The sequence below is a fragment of the Sus scrofa genome, chromosome Y (genome assembly GCF_000003025.6).
Source record: "Sus scrofa isolate TJ Tabasco breed Duroc chromosome Y, Sscrofa11.1, whole genome shotgun sequence".
In the NCBI taxonomy this organism is placed as follows: domain Eukaryota; kingdom Metazoa; phylum Chordata; class Mammalia; order Artiodactyla; family Suidae; genus Sus; species Sus scrofa.
This window is the reverse complement of record NC_010462.3, coordinates 1961683-1988057: the sequence shown is the minus strand read 5'-3', so window position 1 is coordinate 1988057 and position 26375 is coordinate 1961683. Positions and strand designations below refer to the sequence as shown.

Genomic DNA, 26375 nt, shown 5'->3' with positions numbered 1-26375 from the left:
TGACAAGCCTGGAGTGTTATAGTGTCCTGGTTTGTCTCAGGATGCTCCAGCCTGCCTGGGTACGCACCCTCCCCCCCACTTTTCTTGTCTTTTCAGGGCTGTACCCACGGCGTATGGAAGTTCCCAGGCTAGGGGTTGAATTGGAGTTGCAGCTGCCAGCCTACACCACAGCCACAGCCACAGCAATGTCAGATCTGAGCCGCGTCTGCGACCTACACCACAGCTCTTGGCAATGGTGGATCCTTAACCCACGGAGCAAGGCCAGGGATGGAGCCTGCATCCTCATGGATGCTAGTCAGATTTGCTCCTGCTGAGCCACGAAGGGAATTCTGGTTACAGCCCTTTTATATTTTTCATTTTATTTTTTTACTCTTACCTGCCTGAAAACTTGAGCATGGAGCTAGAGGTAAAGGTCTTTCTGTGTGTGAGACTCACCCCCGATTTTCCATGATGCCTTAAAGGAAACACACGTGAAATGAATCCTCTCTCCTATCCAGAAGAGGCTTTTTTTTGTTTGTTTTTTTGGCTGTGCCTGTGGCTTGTGTATGTTCCCAGGCCAGGGATCAAACCTGCACCACAGCAGTGACCTGAGCCACAGCCATGACAGTGCTGGATCCTTTGCCGGCTGTGCCACAAGGAAACTCCCAGGGAGATGCATTTTTAAACATTTCACCTTTGTTGCTATTGCTTTTATACATGGGGTTTTGATTCTGCAGGATGAAAACCAATTGATGATTGCATTGGCTGGACGTTTCAAGGTAGGAAGCCTGTAGTTCTGCCATGCCGGGATTGTCCAGCTGACTCTGATTCTTCCACGGTAATCGATTTTACAAAAGACAGACTTGGTTTCTTGAGGACAGTTTTGCAGTATAGGCAGACCTCATTGCCTTGTGCTTCCCAAATACTGTGCTTGTTATAAAAAGCAAGTCTGTTGGCACCATTTTTCCAACAGCATTTGCTCACCTTGTGTCTGGGTCATGTTTTGGTCATTTTGTTGCAATATTTCAAACTTTTTCAGTAAGATGATATTTGTTAAGGTATATGTGATCTGAGATTTTTTTTTTTTGGGGGGGGTCATTTTAAGGCTGCACCTGCAGCATATGGAGGTTCCCAAACTAGAGGTTGAATTAGAACTGTAGCTGCTGGCGTATACCACAGCTACAGCAATGCCATATCTGAGCTGCGCCTGCTACCTACACCACAGCTCATGGCAATGCCGGATCCTTAACCCACTGAGTGAGGCTAGGGATCGAACCTGCATCCTCATAGATACTAGTTAGATTCATTTCTGCTGAGCCATGATGGGAACTCCCTGATCTGTGATTTTTGATGTTTCACTGAGGGCTCAGATGACGGCTAGCATTTTTTAGCAATAAAATATTTAAAAATGAAGGTCTGTACCTTTCGAAGGCATAATGCTATGGCACACTTAATAGGCTACAGCCTAGTTTAAACATCACTTTTATATGCACTCCAAGACCAAAAAATTCATGTGACCTGCTTTCCACAACCCGTCTGGCACCAGACCTGCCATATCGCTGAGGCATGCTGGTGCTGTTTGTGTTTTTTAAAAATAAACCTTAATTTAAAACTAGTTCTAAGGGCGTTCCTGCTGCGGTGTGGTGGGTTGAGGATCCGGCATTGTCCCAGCTGTGGTGTGGGTTGCAGCTTCAGCTCAGATTCTGTCCCTGGCCCGGAACTCTCATATGCCACCGGCATGGCCGGAAAAAAAAAAAAAAACCCAAAAAACTCGATTTACCAAAAAAAAAAAAAAAAACCCTGTAAAGATAGTTTGAGAGAGTGTTCTTTTACCCCATACCCTCTTAATGTCTTAAATGACCATGAGATATCTGATTAAAAGTGAGGAGGCAGTGCTGGTACAGTGGTATTAATGAAACCCTAGCCTTTCTGTGTTTCACCTGTTTTTACCTCATGCTCCCTGTCTGTCCCGGGATCCCATCCAGCACGCCATGCTGCATTTAGCTGCCCTGTCTCCTTCATCTCCTCGGGTCTGTGACCTTGTTTTTCATTGCTGTTCATAGTTTGGTGGTATTATTAGAAGGCACCCCCTCCCCCACCCCACCCCTGTCGGATTTGGTCTGATGTTTTCCCAGCAGGGGACATGCCTTTTTCATTCTGTCAAGGGCACAGTCTGTCAACATGCACATGGTGACCTGGTCACCTGCTGAGGTAGCAGGTTTTTCCACCTCGCCGTCATACACCCCCTCACCTCTCCAGAGTCTGTTCCTTGGAATCTAGTCATTGAAAGCATACTCAAGCTGGAGGTGGGGGGAGGCATTTGGTTCCATGCCTTGGATGGTGCAATATTTAAAAAAATTTTTTTTATTGAATGACAGATGATTTTCAATGTGGTGTTAATCTCTGCTGAACAGCAAAATGACCCAGTGGTACTCGTAGATTGTTTTTCATATTCTTTTCCATTATGGTTTATCTCAGGATGTTGAATATAGTTCCCTGTGCTACACAGTAAATCCTTGTCATTTATCCATCCTATATACTCCAGCTTGCATCTGCTAATCCCAAAGTCCTTGTCCATCCTACTCCTTCCTCCTTCTACCCTGGCAACCACAAGGCTGTCCTCTCTGTCTGTGAGTCTCTGTTTTGTAAGGACGTTCATTTGTGTCATAGTTTAGATTCCACATAGAAGCGATGTCATGTGATGTTTGTCTTTCTCTGGCTTGTTTCAGTTAGTATGATAATTGGTAGTTGCATCCGTGTGGTTGCAAACCGCATTGTTTGATTCTTTTTTATGGCTGACTAATATTCCATTGTGTATATGTACCACGTCTTTATTCATTCATTTGTTGACGGATGTATAGGTTGCTTCCATATCTAGGCTACTGTGGATAGCACTGCTATGACCACTGAGGTCCAAATATCTTTCAAAATTAGTGTTTTTGTTTTCTCTGAATATATGCCCAGGAGTAGGATTGCTGAATCATATGGTAGCTCTATATTCAGTTTTCTGAGGAACCTGCCTACTGTTTTCCATAGTGGCTGCACCAGTTTACATTCCCACCAACAGTGTAAGAAGGTTCCTTTTTCTACACACATGCTCCAGCATGTGTGATCTGTATCATTTTTTTTTTTTTTTTTGGTCTTTTTGCCATTTCTTTGGGCCGCTCCTGCGGCATATGGAGGTTCCCAGGCTAGGTGTTGAATCGGAGCTGTAGCTGCCAGCCTACGCCAGAGCCACAGCAACGCAGGATCTGAGCCGCGTCTGCAACCTACACCACAGCTCACGGCAACGCCGGATCGTTAACCCACTGAGCAAGGGCAGGGATTGAACCTGCAACCTCATGGTTCCTAGTTGGATTCGTTAACCACTACGCCACGACGGGAACTCCTGATCTGTATAATTTTTAATGATGGCCATTCTGACCACTGTTAGGTCGCTGTATCTCACTGAAGTTTTGATGTGTGTTCCTCTAACACTTAGCAATGATGAGCATCTTTTCTTGTGTTTGGGGCCATCTGTATGCTTCCTTTGAGAAATATCTTCTTTAGACCTTCTGCCCATTTTTGGACTGGGTTGTTTGTTTGTGTGTTACTGAGTTGCATGAGCTGATAGTGCAGTATTGACATCAGTAATTTAAAATTCTTCTGGCAGGAAGATCTGTCCCCTCTCATTTATTCATTCAATCATTCCTTTATATCTGTATGGACTCAGTGGACATGGAGTGTATTCTTGCAGAACTAACTTTATTGTGGTACCAATCTCCAGTACTGCATTACTGTTACTTTGTTACTGATTATACTTTGTTGCTGGAGTTTGGACACCTGGGAGTCTTGTCATTTTGATAGCTCATAAAGGAGAAAGTGCTACGTTACAGAACCATTAGAAGAAAACTTCCACCCAGGGTTTGCATCTGGGAGGAGCGTTCAATTCACGGACAGTATGCTGTTTCTCAGACTCTGCTCATCCTGCTGGCCCAGGGGTATTCACCTTACAAAAAGGCCACCTTCTGTCTGGAAACCTCTGTGGGGCCAGCAGAGTTCACCAGCTTTTTCACAATGCTCCAGTGCCATCCTCTGCAACCTTCCCATGCAGGAACCAAAGTGCCCTGGAACCCCGTGGAGGTTTTAGTCTGAACTGCCCGTAGGCGTGGCCATGTTTTCACAGTGATCAATATTTTAAAAAGTCATCTCATCCTCTTAACATTATGATGTGTGTTTCATATGCACACAGGTAGTTATCACTTAATGGTATCTTCAGAAGCATTCTTTTTTGAATGCTATGGGTCCACTTTATGAATAAGTCATATAAGCACACCATAGCCTTCTCAAAGAGATTTTAAGGACAGTGTGGTTTTCTTTACAAAGAAGGAATGAGGAGTGCCATAGGAATATAGAAATTCTGTGAAAAATTAAACAGCAATTTTCAGTTAAACAGCAAACAATTTGTATCATTTCTGTCACATTTTTTCTGTATTTTTATTTTTAATTATCTGAATGTTTTAATATTTTAGTTATCTATCTTTTTTTTTTTGTCTTTTTGCCATTTCTTGGGCCGCTCCTGCGGCATATGGAGGTTCCCAGGCTAGGGGTCGAATTGGAGCTGTAGCCACAAGCCTACGCCAGAGCCACAGCAACGCGGGATCCGATCTGCATCTGCAACCTACACCACAGCTCACGGCAACGCCGGATCCTTAACCCACTGAGCAAAACCAGGGATTGAACCCACAACCTCATGGTTCCTAGTCGGATTCGTTAACCACTGAGCCATGATGGGAACTCCTAGTTATCTATCTTATATGTGATCTTTAGCCTTATCCGTGTATATGCATATAACTATATGTGTATCAGCATGCATAGTCCATCTATACCTATATATCTATCAGTATCTATATCAAACCATATGATATCCATAACTATACCTTTATTACATTGTTCCTTCTTGTATTTATATCTGAATTATATCCATATTTCTATCTCTAGTCATATCTTTGTTTATGTTTATATTATATATCTATATCTGTGCCATTTTGAATATTTCCTACAATATTGTAGCAAAAGCCTCTTTATGATTACTGCAAATCTTCATAAGCATTATTTTTCATGATTAATTATTTCAGGAGGTTATTCTTTTTTTTTTTTCCTTTTAGGGCTGCACCCACAGCCTATGGAGGTTCCCAGGCTAGGGGTCCATTCGGAGCTGTTGCTGCCAGCCTACACCACAGCCACAGCAATGCAGGATCCAATCCATGTCTGAGACCTACACCAAAACTCATAGCAACGCCAGATCCTTAACCCACTGAGCAAGGCCAGGGATCAAACCTACGTCCTCATGGATGCTAGTCAGATTCATTAATCACTGAGCCACGATGGGAACTCCTATTCTTAACTTAATCATTTTCCCATTGTAGGCTATTACAAGATATCGAATATAATTCCCTGTGCTACATAGTAGTCTTTGTTGTTTACCTATTTTATATGCATAGTATATATATAAAATAACAGTGTATATCTGTTAATCCCATATTCCTAATTTATCCCTCCGTTGTCTTTGGTAACCATAAGTTTGTTTTCTATGTCTGTGAGTCTGTTTTGCATATAAATTCACTTGTGCTGGTTTTTTTTTTTTTTGATTCCACATATAAGTGATATTATATAATATTTGTCTTTCTCTGTCTGACTTAATTCATTTAGTGTAATAATCTCTAGGTCCATCCATGTTGCTGCAGGTGGAGTTATTTCATTCTTTGTTATGGCTGAGTAATATTCCCTTGTAAGTATGTACCACATCTTCTTAATCCATTCATCTGTTGGTAGACATCTAGCTTACTTCCATTACGAATAAGAGGCTATTATGAATAGTTCCCCTGTGAACACTGGAGTGCATGTATCTTTTCAAATTAGAGTTTTTGTCTTTTCTGGATGTATGCCCAGAAGTGGGATTGTTGGATCATAGGTAGTAATTCTATTTTTAGATTTTTTTTTGACCACACCCTGCAGCATATGGAAGTTCCTGGGCCAGGGATCAAACCTGTACCATAGCAGCAACCAGAGCTACAGCAGTGACAATGCTAGATTCTTAACCTGCTGAGCCGCCAGGGAACTCCTATTTGTAGTTTTTTGAGGAACCTCCATACTGTTCTTTCTAGTGGCTACACCAATTGACATGCCCACCAACAGTGCCAGACAGCACCCTTTTCTCCACACCCTCTCCAGCATTTGTTATTTGTAGACTCTTTAATGATGGCCATTCTGACTTGTGTGAGGTGGTACCTCATTGTAGTTTTGATGTGCATTTCTCTACTAATTAGTGATACTAAGCATATTTTCCTGTGCCTCTTGGCCATGTGTATGTCTTTGGAGAAGTGTCCTTCTTGGTCTTCTGCCCATTTTTTGATTGGGTGGTTTCTTTGATATTGAGTCGTTTGAGCTGTTTGTAGAGTTGGGAAGTTAAGCCCTTGTCCATCACATCGTTTGCAAATCTTTTGTGCTTTTCCATGGGTTGTCTTTTCATGTGGTTTGTGGTTTCCTTTGCTATGCAAAAGCTTACAAGTTTGATGAGGGCCCATTTGTTTATTTTTGCTTTTATTTCTTTAGCTTTGGGAGACTGACCTAAGAAAACATGTGTACAATTTACGTGAGAGAATGTTTTGCCCATGGTCTCTTCTGGGAGTGTAATGGTATCATGTCTTGTATTTAAGTGTTTAAGCCATTTCGAGTTGATTTTTGTGTATGGTGTGAGGGTGCATTCTAACCTTATTGGTTTACACACAGTTTCTTTATTGTTTGCCAGGTAGAGTGTTACAGTGTTTTGCACCTGTGACTTCTTTCCAAATCCTTTCTTGTAAAGCCTACATTCTTCATCAAAGCGACATGACTTGTTTTGTGGCTTTCTGTATACTCTTACTTTGTGAACTATTTTTTCTTTCGTATGATTTTAAAAACCATGTTTGGGAATTCCTGTCTTGGCTCAGCGGAAACGAATCTGACTAGTATCCATGAAGACGCAGGTTCGATCCCTGGCCTCACTCGGTGGGTGAAGGATCCGGCATTGCTGTGAGCTGTGGTGTAGGTCGCAGGTGCAGCTTGGATCCTGCATTGCTGTGGCTGTGGTGTAGGCCGGCGGCTGTATCTCCCGTTTGACCCCTGGCCTGGGAACCTACATATGCCATGGGTGTGGCCCTAAAAAGACAAAAAACAAGCAAACAAACAAACAAAAAAACCCATAACTTTTGTATGTGCTTGAAGTCTTATGGAATATTTTACTATTGAAAAATTCCAAACATAAAGACTGAACACTAGCCACTTGATCTACACAATTACCATTGCACATCATTCTTAAGTCGTGCTCTACATTAATAAGACAGTTTAAGAAGTTCCCATTGTGGCGTAGCGGGTTATGAACCAGACGAGTATCCATGAGGATGAGGGTTCCGTCCCTGGCCTCGCTCAGTGTGTTAAAGGATCCAGCATTGCTGTGAACTCTGGTGTAGGGTACAGATGAGGCTTGGATCCTGAGTTGCCGTGGCTGTGGCGTAGCCTACAGTTCGACCCCTAGCCTGGGAACGTTCCTATGCCACACCCGTGGCCCTGGAAAAAAAAAGAAAAAGAGACAGTGTAGGGACAGCTGGTTAATCAAGATGGTTTCTCATCATTCTTGCTTTGCTTCATTCCTTTCCCATCCTTGTTTTTTTGAGATGTAACTGACATGTAACATTGTGAATATACAGTAGACAATGTCATCAGCTGATACTTTTACCTCTTGTAGTAGCATCACCCCCATAAGCTAACACCCCCGTCATGCTGCATAATGACCTTTTCTTTCGGGTGGGGAGAATAGGAAAGATTGGCTCTCAGTAGTTTTCAAGTGTAAAAGACATCATTTTTAACTAGATCACCATGCTGTGCCTCAGATCCAGAACGTACCGTCTTCTGACTAGATATTTTTACCCTTGAACCAATCTTTTCCCATTCCCTCGACTCAGAGCCCCTGGCAACCATTCTTTGACTCTCTGGTTTATTTCATCCTTCAGCCTAATAGCATAGACCCTTTGGGTAAATGGCTGCGTATTGGAGAAAAATGATACCTATTAGATATTTAGCCTGTTGAACAAAATAAAAGGAATGACATACCAATCTTTCAAAAAAGAAAAAAAAAAAGTCTTGCTAGAAACAGCAAGATGTGCCCTCCACATGTGAGCAGATGCAAATGATTATATATAGAATGGATAAACAACAACAAAGCCCTGCTGGAGAGCACAGGGAAATATATTATTCAGGATCCTAGGATAAACCATCATGAGAAAGAATATAAAAAAGAAAGTAAGTATACATATCGATACTCTTAAGATGTAACTGACATGTAACATTGTAAATATATGGTGGACAGTGTCATCAGTTAATACTTTTACATATTATAATACCATCACCCCTATAAGATAACATCCCAGTCAAGATATATATATGTATATATATCTGAATCGCTTTGCTGCACAGCAGAAATGAACACAGTATCACTCAACTATACTTCAATAAAATTAAAAAAAGTTCTCCCCTCCACACATTTGTGTGTGCCTATACATGCTAGCCTGCTTGATATACCCAAACCGTTGTAACCTAGATTAGGAATATGAAAGCATAATTGGTACAAGATCATTGGAGTCTATCACAGAAGGATGCTTTAGAGACTTTTGCAATCTAGGCAGTGCTGTATAATATTTAAAATGTGATTTCCTATAGTCAGTGATGTTGCAATGTTGCGAGAATACACCTTTTTCTCACATACAGTGATGTATTCCCCTTGGCCCTCTGGATATTGAGGCTGGTGAATCCTTTTTGTAAGTGGCTGCCCTGTGCATTGTCCCATGCTTAGTGCTTTTCCTCAAGCTTCTAGATGCCTCTGGGGGGAAAAAATCCATCCCAGTGGAGGATCTCTCTCTCTTTCTTTTTTTAACTGAAGTTTGGTGGATTTTCAGTCTTGTGCCAATTTCTGCTGTACAGCAAAGTGACCCAGTCATACATATATATACCTTCTCTTTCTCATATTATTTTCTATCATGTTCTATCCCAAGAGACTGGATAGAGTTCCCTATGCTGGACAGCAGGACCTCATTGCTTATCCATTCAAAATGTCATAGTTTGCATCTACCAACGCCAAACTCCCCATCCATCCCACTCCCTCTCCCTCCCCCTTGGCAACCACAGGTCTATTGTCTATGTCTGTGAATCTGTCTCTGTTGTATAGATAGGTTCATTTGCGCCATATTTTAGATTCCACATAGAAGTGATATCACGTGGTATTTGTCTTCTGTCTGAATGACTTCAAGTAGTATGAGAATCTCTAGGTCCATGTATGTTGTTGCCAGTGGCATTATTTTGTTCTTTTTCATGGCTGAGTAGTATTTCTTTGTGTATTTGTACCACATCTTCTTAATCCATTCACCCCTCAATGCACATTAGGTTATTTCCATGTCTTGGCTACTGTGAATAGTGTTGCTATGAATGTAGGGGTGCATGGTCATTTCAAATTAGAGTTTTATCTGGATAGATGCCTAGGAGTGGGATTGCTGGGTTATATGGTAAAGGACTTCTGTTTCAAAATGGGAAGTTTTAGGATTTCCTGTCGTGGCTCAGCAGAAACAAATCTGACTAGTATCCTTGAGGATGCAGGTTCAGTGCGTTAAGGATCCGGTGTTGCCATGAGCTTTGGTGTAGGTTGTAGGTGCAGCTTGGATCTGGTGTTGCTGTGGCAGTGGTGTAGGCCAGTGGCTACAATTTCCATTTGATCCCTAGCCCTGGAACCTCCACTTGCTACAGGTACAGTTCTAAAAAGACAAAAAAAAAGGGAGGTTTTACACAGGAAATTTCATTGTCTTTGGGATTCTGTTAGTCCATTACGTGTGCTGGGCATGATCAGAAAAATTGGGCAAACAGTGAGAGGTAGTAACTGTATTATTTAGGAAGCTCTTTTTCATATGAGGAGTTGACTTCTTGAATTGTATCAGTTGTAATGAGAATGAGGGTGATTTTGGGGGATAGCATTATCATGCACTTTATCAAAAAGAAAGATGGAGTTGATTTATATAGGGGAGTGCTTTAGAGCAAATAAAAAGAGAAAGCCAGAACAGAAAAATCCTCCTGATAAGTATCTTTGAGAACAAAGTGCTGAGCGAAATGCAGCTAGCTTATCTAAAATTGAGCAAAATTGCATTGCAATTGAAAGCTCCCTAGATGGGGAGCCAGTATTTGAACATTTGATGCTCTGAGTATGATTCACAGCTCTACAGATGAGCACAAATTGGGGAGACCTGTCAGTTATTGAGAAATTATCGGCATCGAAGCAAACGGCAGGATTGCACCACGTGGAGAATTTCAGACTCCTTGAAAATGGTGTTATATTTTCTAAACTGTTGCATTGAATGATGAACATTAGATTCTTCAACAAAATAAGAAGTTTTTTATTATTATTATTTTAAATGATTTTTTTTTTCTGTTATGGCTGGTTTACAGTGTTCTGTCACTTTTCTACTGTACAGCAGGGTGACCCAGTCACACATGCATTTTCTCACATGATCCTGCTCCATCATAAGTGACCAGATATAGTTCCAAGTGCTACACAGCAGGGAAAATAAGAAGCTTTCATATTCCATGAATGCATACAGGTTGGTTTGCATGGAAAAATGTGTTTTTCAGAGATGTATATGGTTAACCTCAGAGGCTGAGTTTTCCTATCAGTCACCCCAAAGAAGGCAGTGTTAAGATTTATCATAAATGGCTGTAGAATAGATTGCTTGGGATTAGCGTTTTCAATTTCTATGATAAGTGGGCACGTTCTCCATTTTTTTATGATAAAGGGATTATGCAAAAATAGTAATTTTTATTCAGATGGTCCCAAAACAGCAATCTATTGCCGTGCTTCATTTAAACTACTGCTATCACCTCCCTACTTGTTCCTAAAAGTCTGGGTGAAACGAAGTAGCTCATACTTACGAGTTTGGTTCTGGGGAGGTTCCTGGTGGCTCAGTGGGTTGAGGATCTGGTATTGCTGTTGCTGTGGCTCTGGTCAGCGCTGTGGTGTGGGTTTGAGTCCTGGTCCTGGAACTTTCGTGTGGGGTGGGTGTGGCAAAAAAAAAAAGAAAAAGAGAGTTTGATTCTGTAAAATTGGGTGGTGAAGATGGAAGCTATTCTTTCTTCTATACACATTTCTGCAGTATTTATGTTTGGCTACAATAGTATTTCATTGTATCATTTCATAGTTCATAAATATAAATGTCTTACTCTTCCTTTTCTGCATTTTTAACACTTGGATTTATATACATATGTATATTTTAAATTTTATGACTGCATTCACAGCCTATGGAAGGTCCCTGGCCAGGGATTGAATCTGAGCCACAGCTGTGACTTAGCCTGCAGCTGCTGCAAAGCTGGATCCTTTAACCCACTGGGCGGGACCGGGGATTGAACTCGCAACCCTGTAGTCAGATTCTTCACCCACTGTGCCACAGTGGAACTCCAAGACTTGGCTATGTTTTCATATGTTGATGCCCCAGCTAACATATTCAAATGAATGAATGGAACAGATTTAAAAGAAGTGTGATCTGCCCGGAAGGAGGTGAAGAAGCTGGGCTGCAGCAAAATAGAAAGAAACAAGGAAAAGTCCATTTATTTGGCAGTGAATGCAAACAGGTTTTGATGGATGCCTGTCTGCAAACTGCCCCCACGTACAGGGTGGTGGCAGGTTTTGTGATGTTTCTGGTGGGTGCCTGTGTGCATGAGAATTCTGCAGACAGTACACATGCTAGCCTCCCTCTTGGAGAAGGGGGTCTTTGCATGATGATAAAATCCCTGCTTGAAAGTGAGCACATCCAGCCAGTATTCAGAGTGTTCCAGTTCCACAATTCCACATGAGCGTGTGTGTGTGTGTGAGAGAGAGAGAGAGAGAGAGAGAGAGAGAGAGAGAGAGAGAGAGAGAAAGAGAGAGAGAGGGGGAGAATGAGAGAATTTTCTCATTCTATTTCTCTTCCGGTTTAACACTAGAAGCTAATGCTAACAATTCCTAGAGTCCAACCATCTCATTTGACAGATCAACCCAGTGGGGTGAAACAAATTGTTTTTCTGAACTTTAGGAGGCAGTCCTGATCCCCAAGACTCCAGATTCTGATGTTAATGGGAAGTAGAGTGTCTGCAGGTGCAGTTGAGCGGAGGTCATGCAAGTGGGCTCTCCTCCGGGATGTCGGGTGGCCTTGTTAGAGGGAAAACGCCACATGAAGACGTGGGCAGACATGTGGGAGACACAGGGAAGGAAGTGAAGAGGAGGAGGCAGTGGCCTGAGTGCAGAGGCAGCAGTTGGACAAAGGGACGCCCAGGAGGGCCAGCAGCCACCTGAACGTGAAGAGGCAGAAAGGACCGGCCCTGAGCCTTGGAAGGGACGGAGGCCTTGGGACATATTGATTTAGGACCTCTGGCCTCCAGAACAAATTCCTATTGTTTGAAACCCTCACATTTATGGTTGTCCCTTAGGGCAGCCCAAGGGTTCTCAAACCCCAAGCCACACTCTAGAGGATTCACCTGCAGTGCGGCGGCCAGCCTGGGGTCATGCTGGGGTCTGCGTGGACCCCTCACCCAGCTTTATGCCTGTGCCTTGTCCTGTTTCTCCCGTACATTCCTTCATGGGTGGGGCTGGGGCTGGGGGGAAGAGATTGGCTTCAGAGATCACTCTCTTTTATCAAGATTTCAATGATGCCGCTGCCTCCTGTCACAGCATCACATATTCCGGGGTGGAATACCCCCCCTTTTTTTTGGCTGCCCCCTTGGCACATGGAAGTTCTCTGGCCAGAGATTGAGCCTGCACCACCGACATCAGCTTGAGCCCCTGCAGTGACAAAGCAGAATCCTTAACCCATTGTGCCACCAGGGAACTCCGGATTCCGCCTCCCCTGTCCCCTCAGCTTTTTAAAAAATTTTTCCTTTTTATGGCCACATCCACAGCATATGGAAGTTCCCAGGCTAAGGGTCGGATCAGAGCCGCAGCTGCCGGCCTACACCACGGCCACAAAACATCGGATCTGAGCTACATATGTGACCTACACCACAGCTCACGGCAACGCAGGATCCTTAACCCACTGAGCGAGGCCAGGGATTGAATCTGCATCCTCATGGATACTAGTCAGGTTCTTAACCCCCTGAGCCACAGTGGGAACTCCTGGGGTTCCCCCCACCTTTTTGTCTTTTTAGGGCCGCACCTGCAGCATATGGAGGTTGCCAGGCTAGGGGTTGAGTTGAAGTTACAGCTGCCATCCTACACCACAGCCACAGCAATGCCAGATCCGAGCCGTGTCTGCCACCTGCACCACAGCTCACAGCAACACCGGATCCCTGACCCACTGAGTGAGGCCAGGGAGGGAATCCATGCCTTCATGGATACTAGTTGGGTTTGTAACCCTTGAGCCACGACGGGAACTCCCTGGGTCCCCCTTTTTAATCACAATCCTTGGAAGGGTAACAGATGCCTGCCCCTCCGCTGTGAAATGAGCGGGTTGGACCAGCCTCCAGGCGCTTTCCAGACTCAAAGCCTGCATGATTCAAGAATCGTGATCATTGTAATTAAGACTCTTGATGTGAATACCGCTCATTTTAAGCCCTGATTAGCCCTACCCCGTGCTCTGTGGATTTTCTGAAGAAACACCACCGTCACCTGACGGAACGTCAGGGACAAATGGGGAAGGGGGTGTTTCCTACACGGAACAGTGTCACCGAAAACAAATCTGGAGGGATTGCCCCCCTTCCCCCAGAGACAGCTAGCCCGGCGGCAGTCTGGTTCGTAAAGCACTGGGCGCAGCGTTTAGGTTAGAAAGTCGAAATTGCGCTGAATGGAGAGGTGGCAGGAGGTAGCATCTGCTTCCTCCCTCCCGTCTTGGTCTTGCTCCTCTTCCACTTCTAGCTCATGGGTCACAAACAGTTAAGCAAAAGAGCAAACGTTTTCATCTTTCCCCTGCTGGAGTGGACAAGGGCACACCCTGTCCCCTTACGCTGGGCTCCTCTGTCTTTTCCCCGAGGGGGTATCTCTTGACCTTTATCAAAGTGGATGAATGGGAGCTTTTAAAAATTTCCCCGTTGGTGTTCCCATCGTGGCGCAGTGGTTAACCAATCCGACTAGGAACCATGAGGTTGCGGGTTCGATCCCTGGCCTCGCTCAGTGGGTTAAGGATCTGGCGTTGCTGTGAGCTGTGGCACGGCTCAGATCCCGCGTTGCTGTGTCTCTGGTGTAGGCCGGTGGCTACAGCTCCGATTGGACCCCTAGCCTGGGAACCTCCATATGCTGTGGGTGTCGCCCTAGAAAAGGCAAAAGGACAAAAAATAATAAAAATAAAATAAAATAAAATAATAAAATCTCCCCGTCGGCTCAAACATCTGAACCTTTAGAAGCATGATTGTAGGGTTGAATACACGGGGTGCTGAGAGCTTGTGGCCTGGGGAGCAGTGGACTTCCCATGGGGAGGTGATGAGGAAGAGACAGTACCTCCATCGTGGAGGATGAGGTCTGGTCTGCTGGAGGCTAGAGGTGGTTCCAGGGGATGACGTAAGGGTGTGGGACCTCATTCCTTTAATACAGGTGGCTCGGTCCCTGTTTGTAGGGCTGGAATAATGGGAGGCTTCTGAAGAGGGACCTACCTTAGGTTGAGTTCAAGGATGATTTTCCAGAGGAAGCTAGACCTTCCCATGGGGAGGGGGTGAAACAGCTGGAAGGGATGGTGGGGGCCAGGAGGCACTGGGGGACACAAAAGTGTGCAGGTCAGAGCCAGTGCTGAGCAGCCCAAAGTGACACGGCTGCATCAAAGAGCTGGCTTCGGGTCTCCTGGTATGGCCACAGTGCTTGGTCTTTATGGCCATGGCTTGGGCGGGGGGGGGGTCAGTTCCCATCCATTTTGCCTCTGCCCTTTTCTGAATCATACTATTGGGACGACCATTCCTGGAAGGGGACGTTAAGTCCTAAATCTTCAAATGGAGCATTCCTGTCCCCTGTGGAGTGGGGTGGGGCTTGCGAAACACAGACCCCCTGGCAGCCACCCCGCCTGGTTTCTGAATCAGCAGATCCAAGATGGTACCCAACACGTTCCCACATGAACTTGCGGCTGCTAATCTGTGGGGGACCCCCTTCCAGCCATTTCAGTTTGCATTTCCACGAACGTCCTCTCTGACCTTTCGAGCGCCCCCTCCTGTTTTGGCCTTTCCGGTTCAGAAGGTGGCCTTAAAACCTCTGGGGTCCCGTCATTTGCTTTTGGTGTTTTGTCTCGCTCCTATGATGGATGGGTTAGGTTTTCCGTTTTCAGGTTCCCGGTCCATGCAAGCCCATGCCTATTTATTGGGCATCTCCCATGTGCTATGGCCTGGGAGGGGTGTAAAGATGAATAATAACCATCATAAAACTGCATCGATAGGCTGAATGTTATTTATTCCTCCATGGCTTCACATGCTGAGCTTGTAATTCAAAGCATTAGAGGAACTTGAAGGCAGCCGACTGTTTCCCATTCCAGGCATTGAAGGACACTTTCAACCTCAGTGATGGTCTGGGCATTCCAGGCTGAGTGGCGGTATTCCTCCTGTAGAGACTGAGAAGCTGGGAGTGGACAGGCATTCATTCATCCATTCGATAACCATGTGTTCCCATCTTATTTTGAGAAGGTCCCCCTGCCAGATGCTGCAGGACATAGAAACATTGAGAGTTCCCATGGGGACTCAGTGAGTTATGAACCCAACCAGTATCTATGAGGATGTGGGTTCCATCCCTGGCCTCGCTCAGTGGGTTAAGGATCCAATGTTGCCGTGCACTGTGGTGTAGATTGCAGACAGGGCTCGGATTCCACATTGCTGTGGCTGTGGTGTAGGCTGGAAGCTGCAGCTCCTGTTTGATCCCTAGCCTGGGAACTTCCATGGGCTGCCCTAAAAAGATAAAAAAAACCAAAAACCAAAAACCAAAAAACAGCATTGATTAGATTCCAAGCATGCTGCTAGTCGTGGTAGAGAAGATAAAATAATCCCTAAAAATACATACTCTCCAAGGCTACCATGTCACACATTCCATGAGGAGGTGATACACACAGACTTTGGGAATCTGGACTCTTTTTTTTTTCCCCCCCACTGGAATCTTTTTTCCTCCTCGTGTCCCTTGCAACACTTCCGTCGTTGTCTACAGCTGCTTAAAGAATCACCCTGGACTGACGTATTTATTATCGCACACGTTTCCTGTACGTCAGGAATTCAAGAGCCCTTAAAGAATCACCCTAGACTGACGTATTTATTATTGCACACGTTTCCTGTATACAGGAATTCAAGAGCCGACCAGCTGGGTGGTTCTGGGGTGGGCCTCTCAGGATGCTGACCCCAGGTGGATGCAGTTTGATGCAGGCGTGGGAGAGCTTCCCGTGTGTGGCCATCAACAGAGAGCTTCCGTTTCTTGTCACATGGACCTTCTCTTGAGGCTGATCACACAGGTGGCTTTCTGGAGCGGGAGAGAGGAGAGGAAGTGAGAGATGGAGAGGATGAGAGGGATCCTCGGATGCAAACCACAGACTTTGGTACCTCGAGCTTGAAGGATCCTCACTTTTGCTCCGTGCTCTTGGTGTGTTGTGAAAGGGGACCAAAGGAGGGTGTTAATGCATCTTGCAAACAAGACTCTCCCCAGAGCTTTGCCTAAGGAGGGAGCCTGTGAGCTCCAGCAGAGGATGCAGAAGATTTTTTCAGAAGAGCAATGGGGACAGGGGTCAAGACGTGAGTGCACCTGCTGTTGTGTGGAGGGATGGGTTGAGACCCCTCTCAAGTGTGGGTTGCTGTGTGTAGAGACTTACATTGAAATCAGGGCATTCTGGGTGGTGGAACCCAAGTGGTCAGGCCAATAGATGCTACTGTGTAGGCTGCAGAGAGCCACGTCCAGGCTTTCACAGAATGGGATCCCTTCTGGAATGCCAGCTTTGCAGTAATGAATGTGATGGAGGCAGGTTGCAGTGGAGGAAGACAGGGAAGTTGTGAAGCTAAAAATGTAAATTAAGATCCCGTGGTGATAGAGACTGGGGAAAGGGAGAAGGTTTGACACTCTTGGAGGGGCGCTGGGAATAGGGTATTGGATGGGACCTGGCATCCTTTTGGAAAGAGAGCAAGCCAAGGAAGTAACTGTGAGAAGTTGGGGCAGTAGGAGTTCCCTGGTGGCTGAGTGGTTAAGGACCTGGCATTGTCACTGCTGTGGCATGGGTTCGATCCCCGGCCTGGGCACTTCTGCATGCCATGGGCGTGGCCAAAAGAAGACATTGGGGTTATATCTTAGGTACTTTATCAAAGAAAGAATAATCAGACATGGAGGCGGTAGGTCACCGTTATCAGATGCCACGTCGTCATATCTCTGACACTCCCAGGAATGTGTTATTTTCTGGTGATTATAAGGCAATGGATAGACTTTAAAAGATGAGCATTCTTGTAACCCTCCCTACTCTCTTGTTGGTAGGGAATTTCCTTCTGAAACCAGTCTGACATATTCATCATCAAGATCTTTCTTCTCAGGCATTCAATCATCTCTGCAAAATCCTGTTTGGGGGAGCTCCCACTGGGATGCAGTGGGGTCAGGTTCGATCCCCTGCCTGGCACAGTGGCTTAAGACTCTGGCATTGCCACAGCCGGGGCTTAGGTGAAGACCATGGCTTGGATCTGATCCCTGGCCTGGGAACTCCATATGCCATGGGGTGGCCACAAATGGAAAAAAAAAAAAAAAAAAGGTAACCCCTGCCCCATTTATGCCTTGAGAGGACTCTGGGACTCTTAATAAGGTATGTATATATATATATATATATATATATATATATATATATATATATATATATATTCTTTTTTTTTTTTTTTTTTGGAGATGCTTTAGCCTTCCTTGAATTCCGAAACTCTCCCCTCTGGCTTTCTGCTCCCATCTTTTTATCCTTAGGTTAACTTTTCTGAGTCTTTTGCTTCTTCAGTGCGTGTTCCTCCCCCTCCCCCACTTCCAGCTTCCAGGAGGCCCATAGGCTCCTGCTGGGTTATAGAATCTGTACTGAAAATCTTAACAAGGGCCCAGGAAGAGATCCAGAGACAGAGAGGTAGGCAAGCAGGGTACGTGTAGACATTCCTGACAAGTGCACTAAACATCATCGGATGTGAACACCTCGTTCCATCAGGATCAGGTTTGCAATCTGAAAGATGTGGCTCAGTCAGCAAACTTACGTGATTTATTTCTAAATGCCTCTTCATCTTGTAAAATCGTCTTTGCCTGTGTTCACCTCCCTAGGATTTTTACCATTTTTATTATTTTTTTTAAAGACCGTGGCATGGAAAAGCTTGGTCAAATTTCCCATTTTAGTCCATGCCTAGAAAATTAGAGGGATGCATTTTTTTAGGAAGTTTAATGATTTTGGCCCTTAATTGTTGAAAGTCTTACATAAAAGCCATAAATCAAGTCTGCAGTACTGTTTGTTTCTACTGCTCCTTGAATGTTGATTCTAGCACTTTTTAATTTTATTGCAGAGATTTGGGTCAAAATTAGCCACGTGGACCAGAAATGAATTTCTTGAGAGTTCATTAGAATTCTGGAATGATTCAGGAGGAGTAGAATTGTGTAAAAGTGATTACACATACTTTAAGGGACTCTTTTTTCATTCTAAGGAAATTTTTTTTCTGCATGGATTTTCCTAATGCTGAACATTAAACAGTCGGATCATTGCATACAATGGGGAGCAAATCCAAGACAGAAAAAGATGTTTTATGAAATATGCATCTCTTCAAGAATGGACGTGGTTTGGAAGATTGTTCGGTTGGAGAGAAAGGAGATAAAATCTGAATTAGATAAATGAGGGTGCAAATTCAGGTGATTTATATGAATCGGGACCTTCATATATACATCTAGAAATATCCGGGGTGACCCTGCAAAGACCTAGAGATCAGTACTCTTCTTATCTGAGCATGCATTTTGTTTTATTTCTTCTTAGCTCCTCATGGAAATTCTCTCAAAATTAAACACCTTCCTTCCATTTTTCTTTGAGAAATTGAGCAGAAGCGACTCAGAAGAAAATGCCATAAATATGATGGCCGAGAGTAGCGTTTTTAAAACATTGCAATACCTCTGAAAGAGCTTGAGGTTTCAAAATAAGTGTATGTTTTCCCGGGTTTGTGTGTAGGTCTGTGCCCACGACTGGTTGCAGACATTAAGCATGAGTGACATGAAAACCCTTGGGAACCCTCAGCTGTAATCCTGGCACAGACGTTCTGAGCATCCTGGAGGGTCTGCTGTAGCTTCCACCTGTTGGTGTCCTTGACAACAAGGGGCCTTCTCTCCTTCGCTCGGTGCCATCTTCAAAGCCCCCTCCTGAGAGTTTCCCTGAGCTTCCACCTCTTCTGAGCAACACCTGCCTCTATGCCTTGATCCCTGAGAGAGGACTTGATCCCTGGTCCTGCAGTTTTATCTAAATGGCTTTGATGTCTGTCCCTTTCCTCCTGGGGAACCACAGGCTCCTTGAAGGCAAAGATTGTGCTGCATTCGTCCTTGGAATTACTCTTTTTCCTCCTTCCCTCCCTCCCTTCCTCCTTTTTTCCTTCCTTCTTTTCTTCCTCCTTCCTTCCGGCACCATGGCACATGGGAATTCTCAGGCCAGAGATGGAACCCAAGCTCTGCAGTGACCAGAGCTGGATCCTTAACGTGCTGCACCACCAAGGAACTCCTGGAATTTCTCTCCTCTCCTCCTCTCTCATTCAAAGCCTGGGCTCCGCCTCTATGCATGAACTGAAATAATTTAGAATTTCTAGACAGTGTTTATTTACACTCAGTTGTTTGGAGAGCAGGGAATAAAATCACATTCATACTGAATTGAAAAGTCAGGAGGTCCCATTGTGCCTTGGGGGGTTAAGGACACGACATGGTCTTTGTGAGGATGCTGGCTCAATCCTTGGCCTTGCTCAGGAGGTCAAGGATCCGGTGTTGCTGTGAGCTGTGGTGTCGGTCGCAGGTGTGGCTCAGATCTGGCGTGGCTGTGGCTGTGGTGTCGGCTGGCAGCTGCAGCTCCCGTGCTACCCCTAGCCTGGGAACTTCCATGTGCCGTGGGTGTGGCCGTAACAGAGGGGAAAAAAAAGTCAATGCTCCATCAGTGGTGTCTTTTATGAAAATAGTGAAATCCTTTTATCTTATGTTCCAGGTATCTCCTTGACCGAGTACCCAGGGTGCATCTGGAATGGCTGTGAACGTGTGTGTCAAACACCACGTCTTGTGCCATAAAGATGAAATCCTGTGCAGAAGCTTCCCCCATGCATCGTCTTAGCGTGGAATAGATCCTTCTTAGCATCTGCATCTGATATCGCTCCTCAGGTCTGTATGCTTTGAGTCATGTAGTCTCTGGATGCTCAGATTCCAACAGAATGACCTCAGAATTTTAGGATAACCTTTGCTAATATATGGGCAAGACATAAATATGGCTTTGCCTTGACGATTTCATATCAGTCATCACAAGTGATGTCTATTTTTAGAAGATGCTTTTACAGTTGAATCAGTAAATGATTAAGTAGAGTGTAAGTTTTTACGAATGATCTGTATACAGTAGGGTACTGTTTTACATGCAGACAAATGAGAAAATGTAATTTCTTTTTTTAATGCACGGTATATATTTTTAAAAATTTTTGGGGGGAGTTCCCGTCATGGCACAGCAGAAACGAATCTGACTAGGAACCATGAGGTTGCAGGTTCGATTCCTGGCCTTGCTCCATGGGTTAAGGATCTGGCATTGCCATGAGCCATGGTGGGGGTCCCGGAGGCAGCTCGGATTCTGTGTTGCTCTGGCTGCTCTGGCTGTCTTGCATTTTCATGGATACTAGTCGAATTTGTTTCTGTTGCACCACAATGGAAACTCCTAGAGAATATAGACTTTCACCGTGGAAATATCTTATTAGTTGCAAGAAGTATCATCTACGTTCAGATGCATGAAGTAAGGCTTATTAATAGCCTGAGGGCCCTCATTGAACCGTGTAGCAACAAACAAATGAGAAAAATGAAAATGTGATTATTTGAGCAGAGGCGTGTTGGTGATTAGCATTCTCTCTTGATATCAATAATTAGCAGCAAAATGACATCACATATGGGTGTAATCAAAAGCCACTGCCCTTCTGTGCCTCTTTAGTGCTTGGGAGTTTCTTTTCTCTTTTCTTTTTTTGTCTTTTTAGGGCCCCATCTGCATTATATGGAGGTTCCCAGGCTAGGGGTCAAATCAGAGCCGTAGCTACTGGCCTGCACCACAGCCACAGCCACAGCCACACCAGATCTGAGCTGTGTCTGTGACCTACACCACAGCTCACAGCACCACCAGATTCTTAACCCACTGAGCAAGGCCAGGGTTCAAACCTGAGTCCTCATGGATACTAGTCAGATTCGTTTCCGCTGAGCCACGATGGGAACTCCGGTGTTTGGGGGTTTCTAATACAAAAAGCCAGCTGTTGGGATGTGACGTCACACGTGGATGGCTATGCTTTGAGAAGACATTAAAAAAAAAAGTTAGAATGTATGTCACCGTGCATAGCAGGAAAAATAGGAGAATTGCTACCAAGCACAAGTTCCTGTACCTGGCGCTGAATGAGGTCAAACAAACCAAACATTGGAGTTTGGAGCAGAGAGAGGTTGATTGCAGGGCCATGTGGAGAGACAGGTGGCTTGTGCCCCCCTAACTCCAGACTCCCTAAAGGGTTCCAGCAAAGCCTTTCCAGTGGCCAGATGAGAGAGGGGGTCCCAGGGTATGAGATCAGCTCGTGCGCAGTCCACTGATTGGTTGATCATAAGCTACAGGGGCGAGGTCTCAGGGATTCACATTTTTTGGTGCCAGTTGCTCTGGGGTCTAAGAGCTCAGGGTCATCCAGGGGTTCATTTCTTCTCTTTGGGGTGCTTTTCATATCTGAAAAACTCAGGAGGAATTCCTGCTGTGGCGCAAGCCTTAGCCGTACGGAACCAGGCTAGTATCCATGAGGATGTGGGTTCGACCTCTGGCCCTGCTCAGTGGCTTAAGGATCTGGTGGTGCCGTGAGCTGTGACATACGGTGCAGATGTGGCTCGGATCCAGTGTAGCTGTGGTTGTGGTGCAGACTGGCAGCTGCAGCTCTGATTCGACTCCTAGCCTGCAAACTCCCATATGCTGTGAGTTCAGCCCTAAAAACAAACAAACAAAAACAAACAACCCCCCCACCAAAAAAAAAATATGCATGAGATGCTGTTATCTTAGGGCTCCAGAGAGAAGCTACAGCAGAGAATATGGGGAGGGTCTCTCCCCTGGACGCCCCACAGGGTCCTGCTTGGCTACAGAATCTGTGGTGATGGTGATGCAGGTCCAGGAAGAGACCTGGAGATGGTGAGACGGGCAAGCAGAGCAGATGAAATAATCCTGACATGTGTTTGCTAAATACCATCAGAGGTGAATATATGGTTCCGTCAGTATCAGATTTGCAAATAAAGGAGACTCATGCAAATACTGATTGATATTTCCACCTCACTTGTGCACCTACAAAGCACACGTACACGGAGTTCCCTGGTGGAACAATAAGTTAAAGAATCAGCATTGCCATTGCTCTGGCACAGGTTCAATCCCAGGCCCAGAAACATGGGCATGCCACAAATGTGGCCATCCCCCCCAAAAAAAAAAAAAACTAGGAATGTCATGTAAAATGTAATTAATTCGTCTGCATGACTGTAGGGTCAGCTATAAAGAATGTAGTTTGGATTGTTGGTCTCCCCATCCCCCACTTCCAGCTTTTTAGGGCTGCACCTGAGGGATTTGGAAGTTCCCAGGCTAGGGGTTAAACTGGAGACACAGCTGCCAGCGTACACCACAGCCACAAACAATGCCAGATCTGTGCAGTATCTGTGACCTACACCACAGTTTGCAGCAATGCCAGATCCTTAACCCACTGAATGAGGCCAGGGATCGAACCCCCATCTTCATGGATACTAATCAGGTTCATTACTCACCGAGTCACAACAGGAACTCCCTGATTGTTGGTCCTTTTATATTCATTTTCAAATATATATATATATATATATATATATCCACATCTGCAGCATGCACAAGTTCCTGGCCGAGGGATAGAACCTACTCCACAGCAGTGATGAGAACCACTGCAGAGACAATGCTGGACCCTTGACCCACTGAGCCTACCAGAGAACTCCCACACATTTATTTTAATCAATGATATATAGGAGTTCCTGCTGTGGCTCAGAGGAAATGAACCTGACTAGTATCCCTGAGGATGTGGGTTCCATATCTGGCCTCACATGGTGGGTTAAGGTCTGGGGTTGCCATGAGCTGTGTGGAGGTTGCAGATGTGACTCAGATTCTGCATTGCCATGGCTGTGATGTAGTTGGCAGCCATTGCTCCAATTCTACCCATAGCCCAGGAACTTCTGTATGCTATAGGTTTGGCACTAAACACCAAAAAAAAAAAAAAAAAAAAGATGTATTAAATAATGACTAAATGTGCTAGGTGTTGTGAGTAATCAAAAACATAATTAGAATATGATCCTACCTTCCAAGAATTGAATACTGGGCTGAATTGTGAGCTATGAAACCCGAACACCTTATGTCCTTGATCCTGATACTCTGCATGGGTTGAAATGTGTTCACTGATGTATACTCTTTCCCAGCTTACTGTCCTTCCTAGAGGCATAAAACATGGGAGTCTGTTCAGTGTCACAAAAGGGCTCACTCGCTTTCTTGAGATCTTCCCTTATGAGCGGGAAGAAGCAGAGTTCCTTGAGAGTCATCCTTTAAAGAGAAGATTCCATAGTGATATGACAAGAAAAGTGCCGAATGGTCCTGAGATGACGACTGATCAAATAGAGGCTAGTTTTGTTGCAGGAGAGCCGAGAGAGTGGGTGGTGTTGGATCTTCTCCATCTGACCCACTTCTCTAAGGGAAAAAAAAGATCTCCACAGCCTGAGAATCAGTGCTTGCAAACCAGTGCCCGCTACCATGTTGATTGGCTGTCACAAATTAAATTCTTCAAGGATTTAAAATTCTTAAGGCTGGTCAGCAGAGACCTACTGTAGAGCACAGGGAATGCTACCCAATCTTCTGAGATAACCTATATGGGAAAAGTATTTGAAAAAGAGTACACATGTATCTATGTAAATCAAATAAAATTCTCAATTTAAATAGGAGTTCCCTTGTGGCACAGTGGAAACGAATCTGACTGGCATCCATGAGGGCGAGGGTTCAATCCCTGGCCTCACTCAGTGGATTAATGATCCGGTGTTGCCATGAGTTTTGATGTAGGCTGGTGGCAGCAGCTCCAATTCGACCCCTAGCCTGGGAACCTCCATATGCCTTGGGTGAGGCCCTAAAAAAGACCAAAAGAAGAAAATCTTAATTTAAATAAATTAGATCAAGTGTAAACATAGACTACATTGATTATTCCTCTTCAATGAAAATTTATTGGTAATCTCCAACTGCCTCAATTTAATCTGAATTCTCAAAACAGACGTGGAATCATGTCATTGAAAAGAAAATCCACACTTTGCCACCACCATGTAGGTGTCCTCTCTTGATGTGTGTTGCTTGAATTCTTAGGGAATGAGTTAAGAATTACCCTATGCAACTCACTACCAGCTAGTCCTTATAACCAGCCAAAAGAAAGCTTAGGAGTTCCCACTGTGGCTCAATGGGTTTAAGAACCCAACCTGTGTCCATGAGGGTGCAGGTTTGATCCCTGGCCTTGCTCCATGGGTTATGGACCTGGTGTTGCCAGAAGCTGTGGCTTAGGTCACAGATAATTGCTCAGATCTTGTGCTGCTGTGGCCGTGGCCTAGGCCTGCAGCTGCAGCTCTGATTCAACCCGTAGTCTGGGAACTTCCATATGCCACAGGTGTACCCATAAAAAAAAAAAGAAAGTGAAGAAAAGAAAAAGTAAGCTTAAGAGGAATGTAACACAGGTTTTGAAACAGGGGCATTATCTCTTTTACTGAGTGGATTGTTTTCTCTCTTTCTGTTTTAACAGAGAAACATGTGCTGAGATGGAAAAGAAATCAAGGAGATTTCCATGGAGGCATTTTTAAAGGCATCATCTTAGAAGGACAGTATAATGGTAAGTGTCAGAAATAATCATTGATCGCCGCTGGCTTATTATGTTGATGCATTTTCAGCCTGGTGAGTCCAAACCTAGCAGGGCTCTCAGATTACTTTGCTGGTGAAAATAGTTTTCTTTCCTTTCTTTCTCTCTCTTTTTTTTTTTTTTTTTTTAAACTATCTGTAATTTGCAAAAGTGCAAAACGGTGATTTCAGCCTCTCTTGGAGTGTATGTACGGGAACACATTGTGAATTTAGGATTTCATCATAATTATTTGTTTCTCCAAATAGCCACAGGACAACGTATATCTCGCTAATTAGATGGGACAGTCAGCCCTCTGACTCACCTTGTATAAATCTTCTGAAATGTCCCCTTATCCTTCGGCTGCTGAAAGCCCACTTTTTCCTATAGTAAGCCTCTTGAGCTACTGGGACCTTTGTTTTTTAATTTTTTAAATAAAAATTTTTTTTTTGTTTTTTTAGGGCCACCCCTGGCGCATATGGAGGTTCCCAGGCTAGGGATCGCATTGGAGCTGCAGCTGCTGGCCTCCACCACAGCCACAAGCACGCCAGATCCAAGCCGCATCTGTGACCTACACCACAGCTCATGGCAACACCAGATCCTTCACCCAGGGAACAAGGATAGGGTTCAAACTTGCATCCTCATAGATACGAGTTGGGTTCATTTCCACTGGGCTGCGACTGGACCTCCCACTCCTGGGGCCTTTGAATGCCCTCAGTGTTTTATTTTCTCATTTTTCAGTCTAGCCCCTGAAGAGGGGGTTCCAAAATGTTAGAGGGGCTTGTCATGCAGGCTGTGGGTCCACGGAGGCCACAGGATCCTTTCTTCGCTTATTTTGCTTTTTTGGCCACAACCGTGCCGTGTGGAAATTCCCAGGCCAGGGATCGTACCTGCGCCACAGCAGCAATCCGAGCCCCTGCAGGGACCGTGCTGGATCCTTAACCTGCTGCACCGCAAGGGAACTCTCATGGGGTTCTTCTCTTTATTTGAAAGCCAGAAATAGAGCCTCGCCCAGAGAAGGGGGGATGAGGAGAACACGTTGATGCTCTCTGGTTGGGAGCACATATTAATGAAGATACGTTACAGTTCAAGAAGTTCTTGCTGTGGCCCAGCCAGCAAAGAACCCAACATAGGATCCGTGAAGATGTGCGTTCGATACCTGGCCTCGTTCAGTGGGGTAAAGGATCTGGCGTTGCTGAAAGATGCTTCGTAGGTCGCAGATGCGGTTTGGATCTGGTGTTGCTATTTCTGTGCTGTAGGCTGGCAGCTGCAGCTCCGAT

At 44.8% G+C, this 26375-nt stretch overlaps 1 long non-coding RNA gene across 3 annotated transcripts in view; it reads left to right on the top strand.

Annotated features, from left to right (window-relative positions):
• The window catches only part of LOC110257973, a 42066-nt gene extending 16848 nt beyond the window's left edge, over window positions 1–25218 (top strand). For all 3 annotated transcript variants that reach the window (XR_002340942.1, XR_002340941.1, XR_002340943.1), the window contains exons 2-3: window positions 20175–20344; window positions 25006–25218. This is a non-coding gene — a long non-coding RNA (uncharacterized LOC110257973). The remainder of the gene's footprint in view (window positions 1–20174; window positions 20345–25005) is intronic.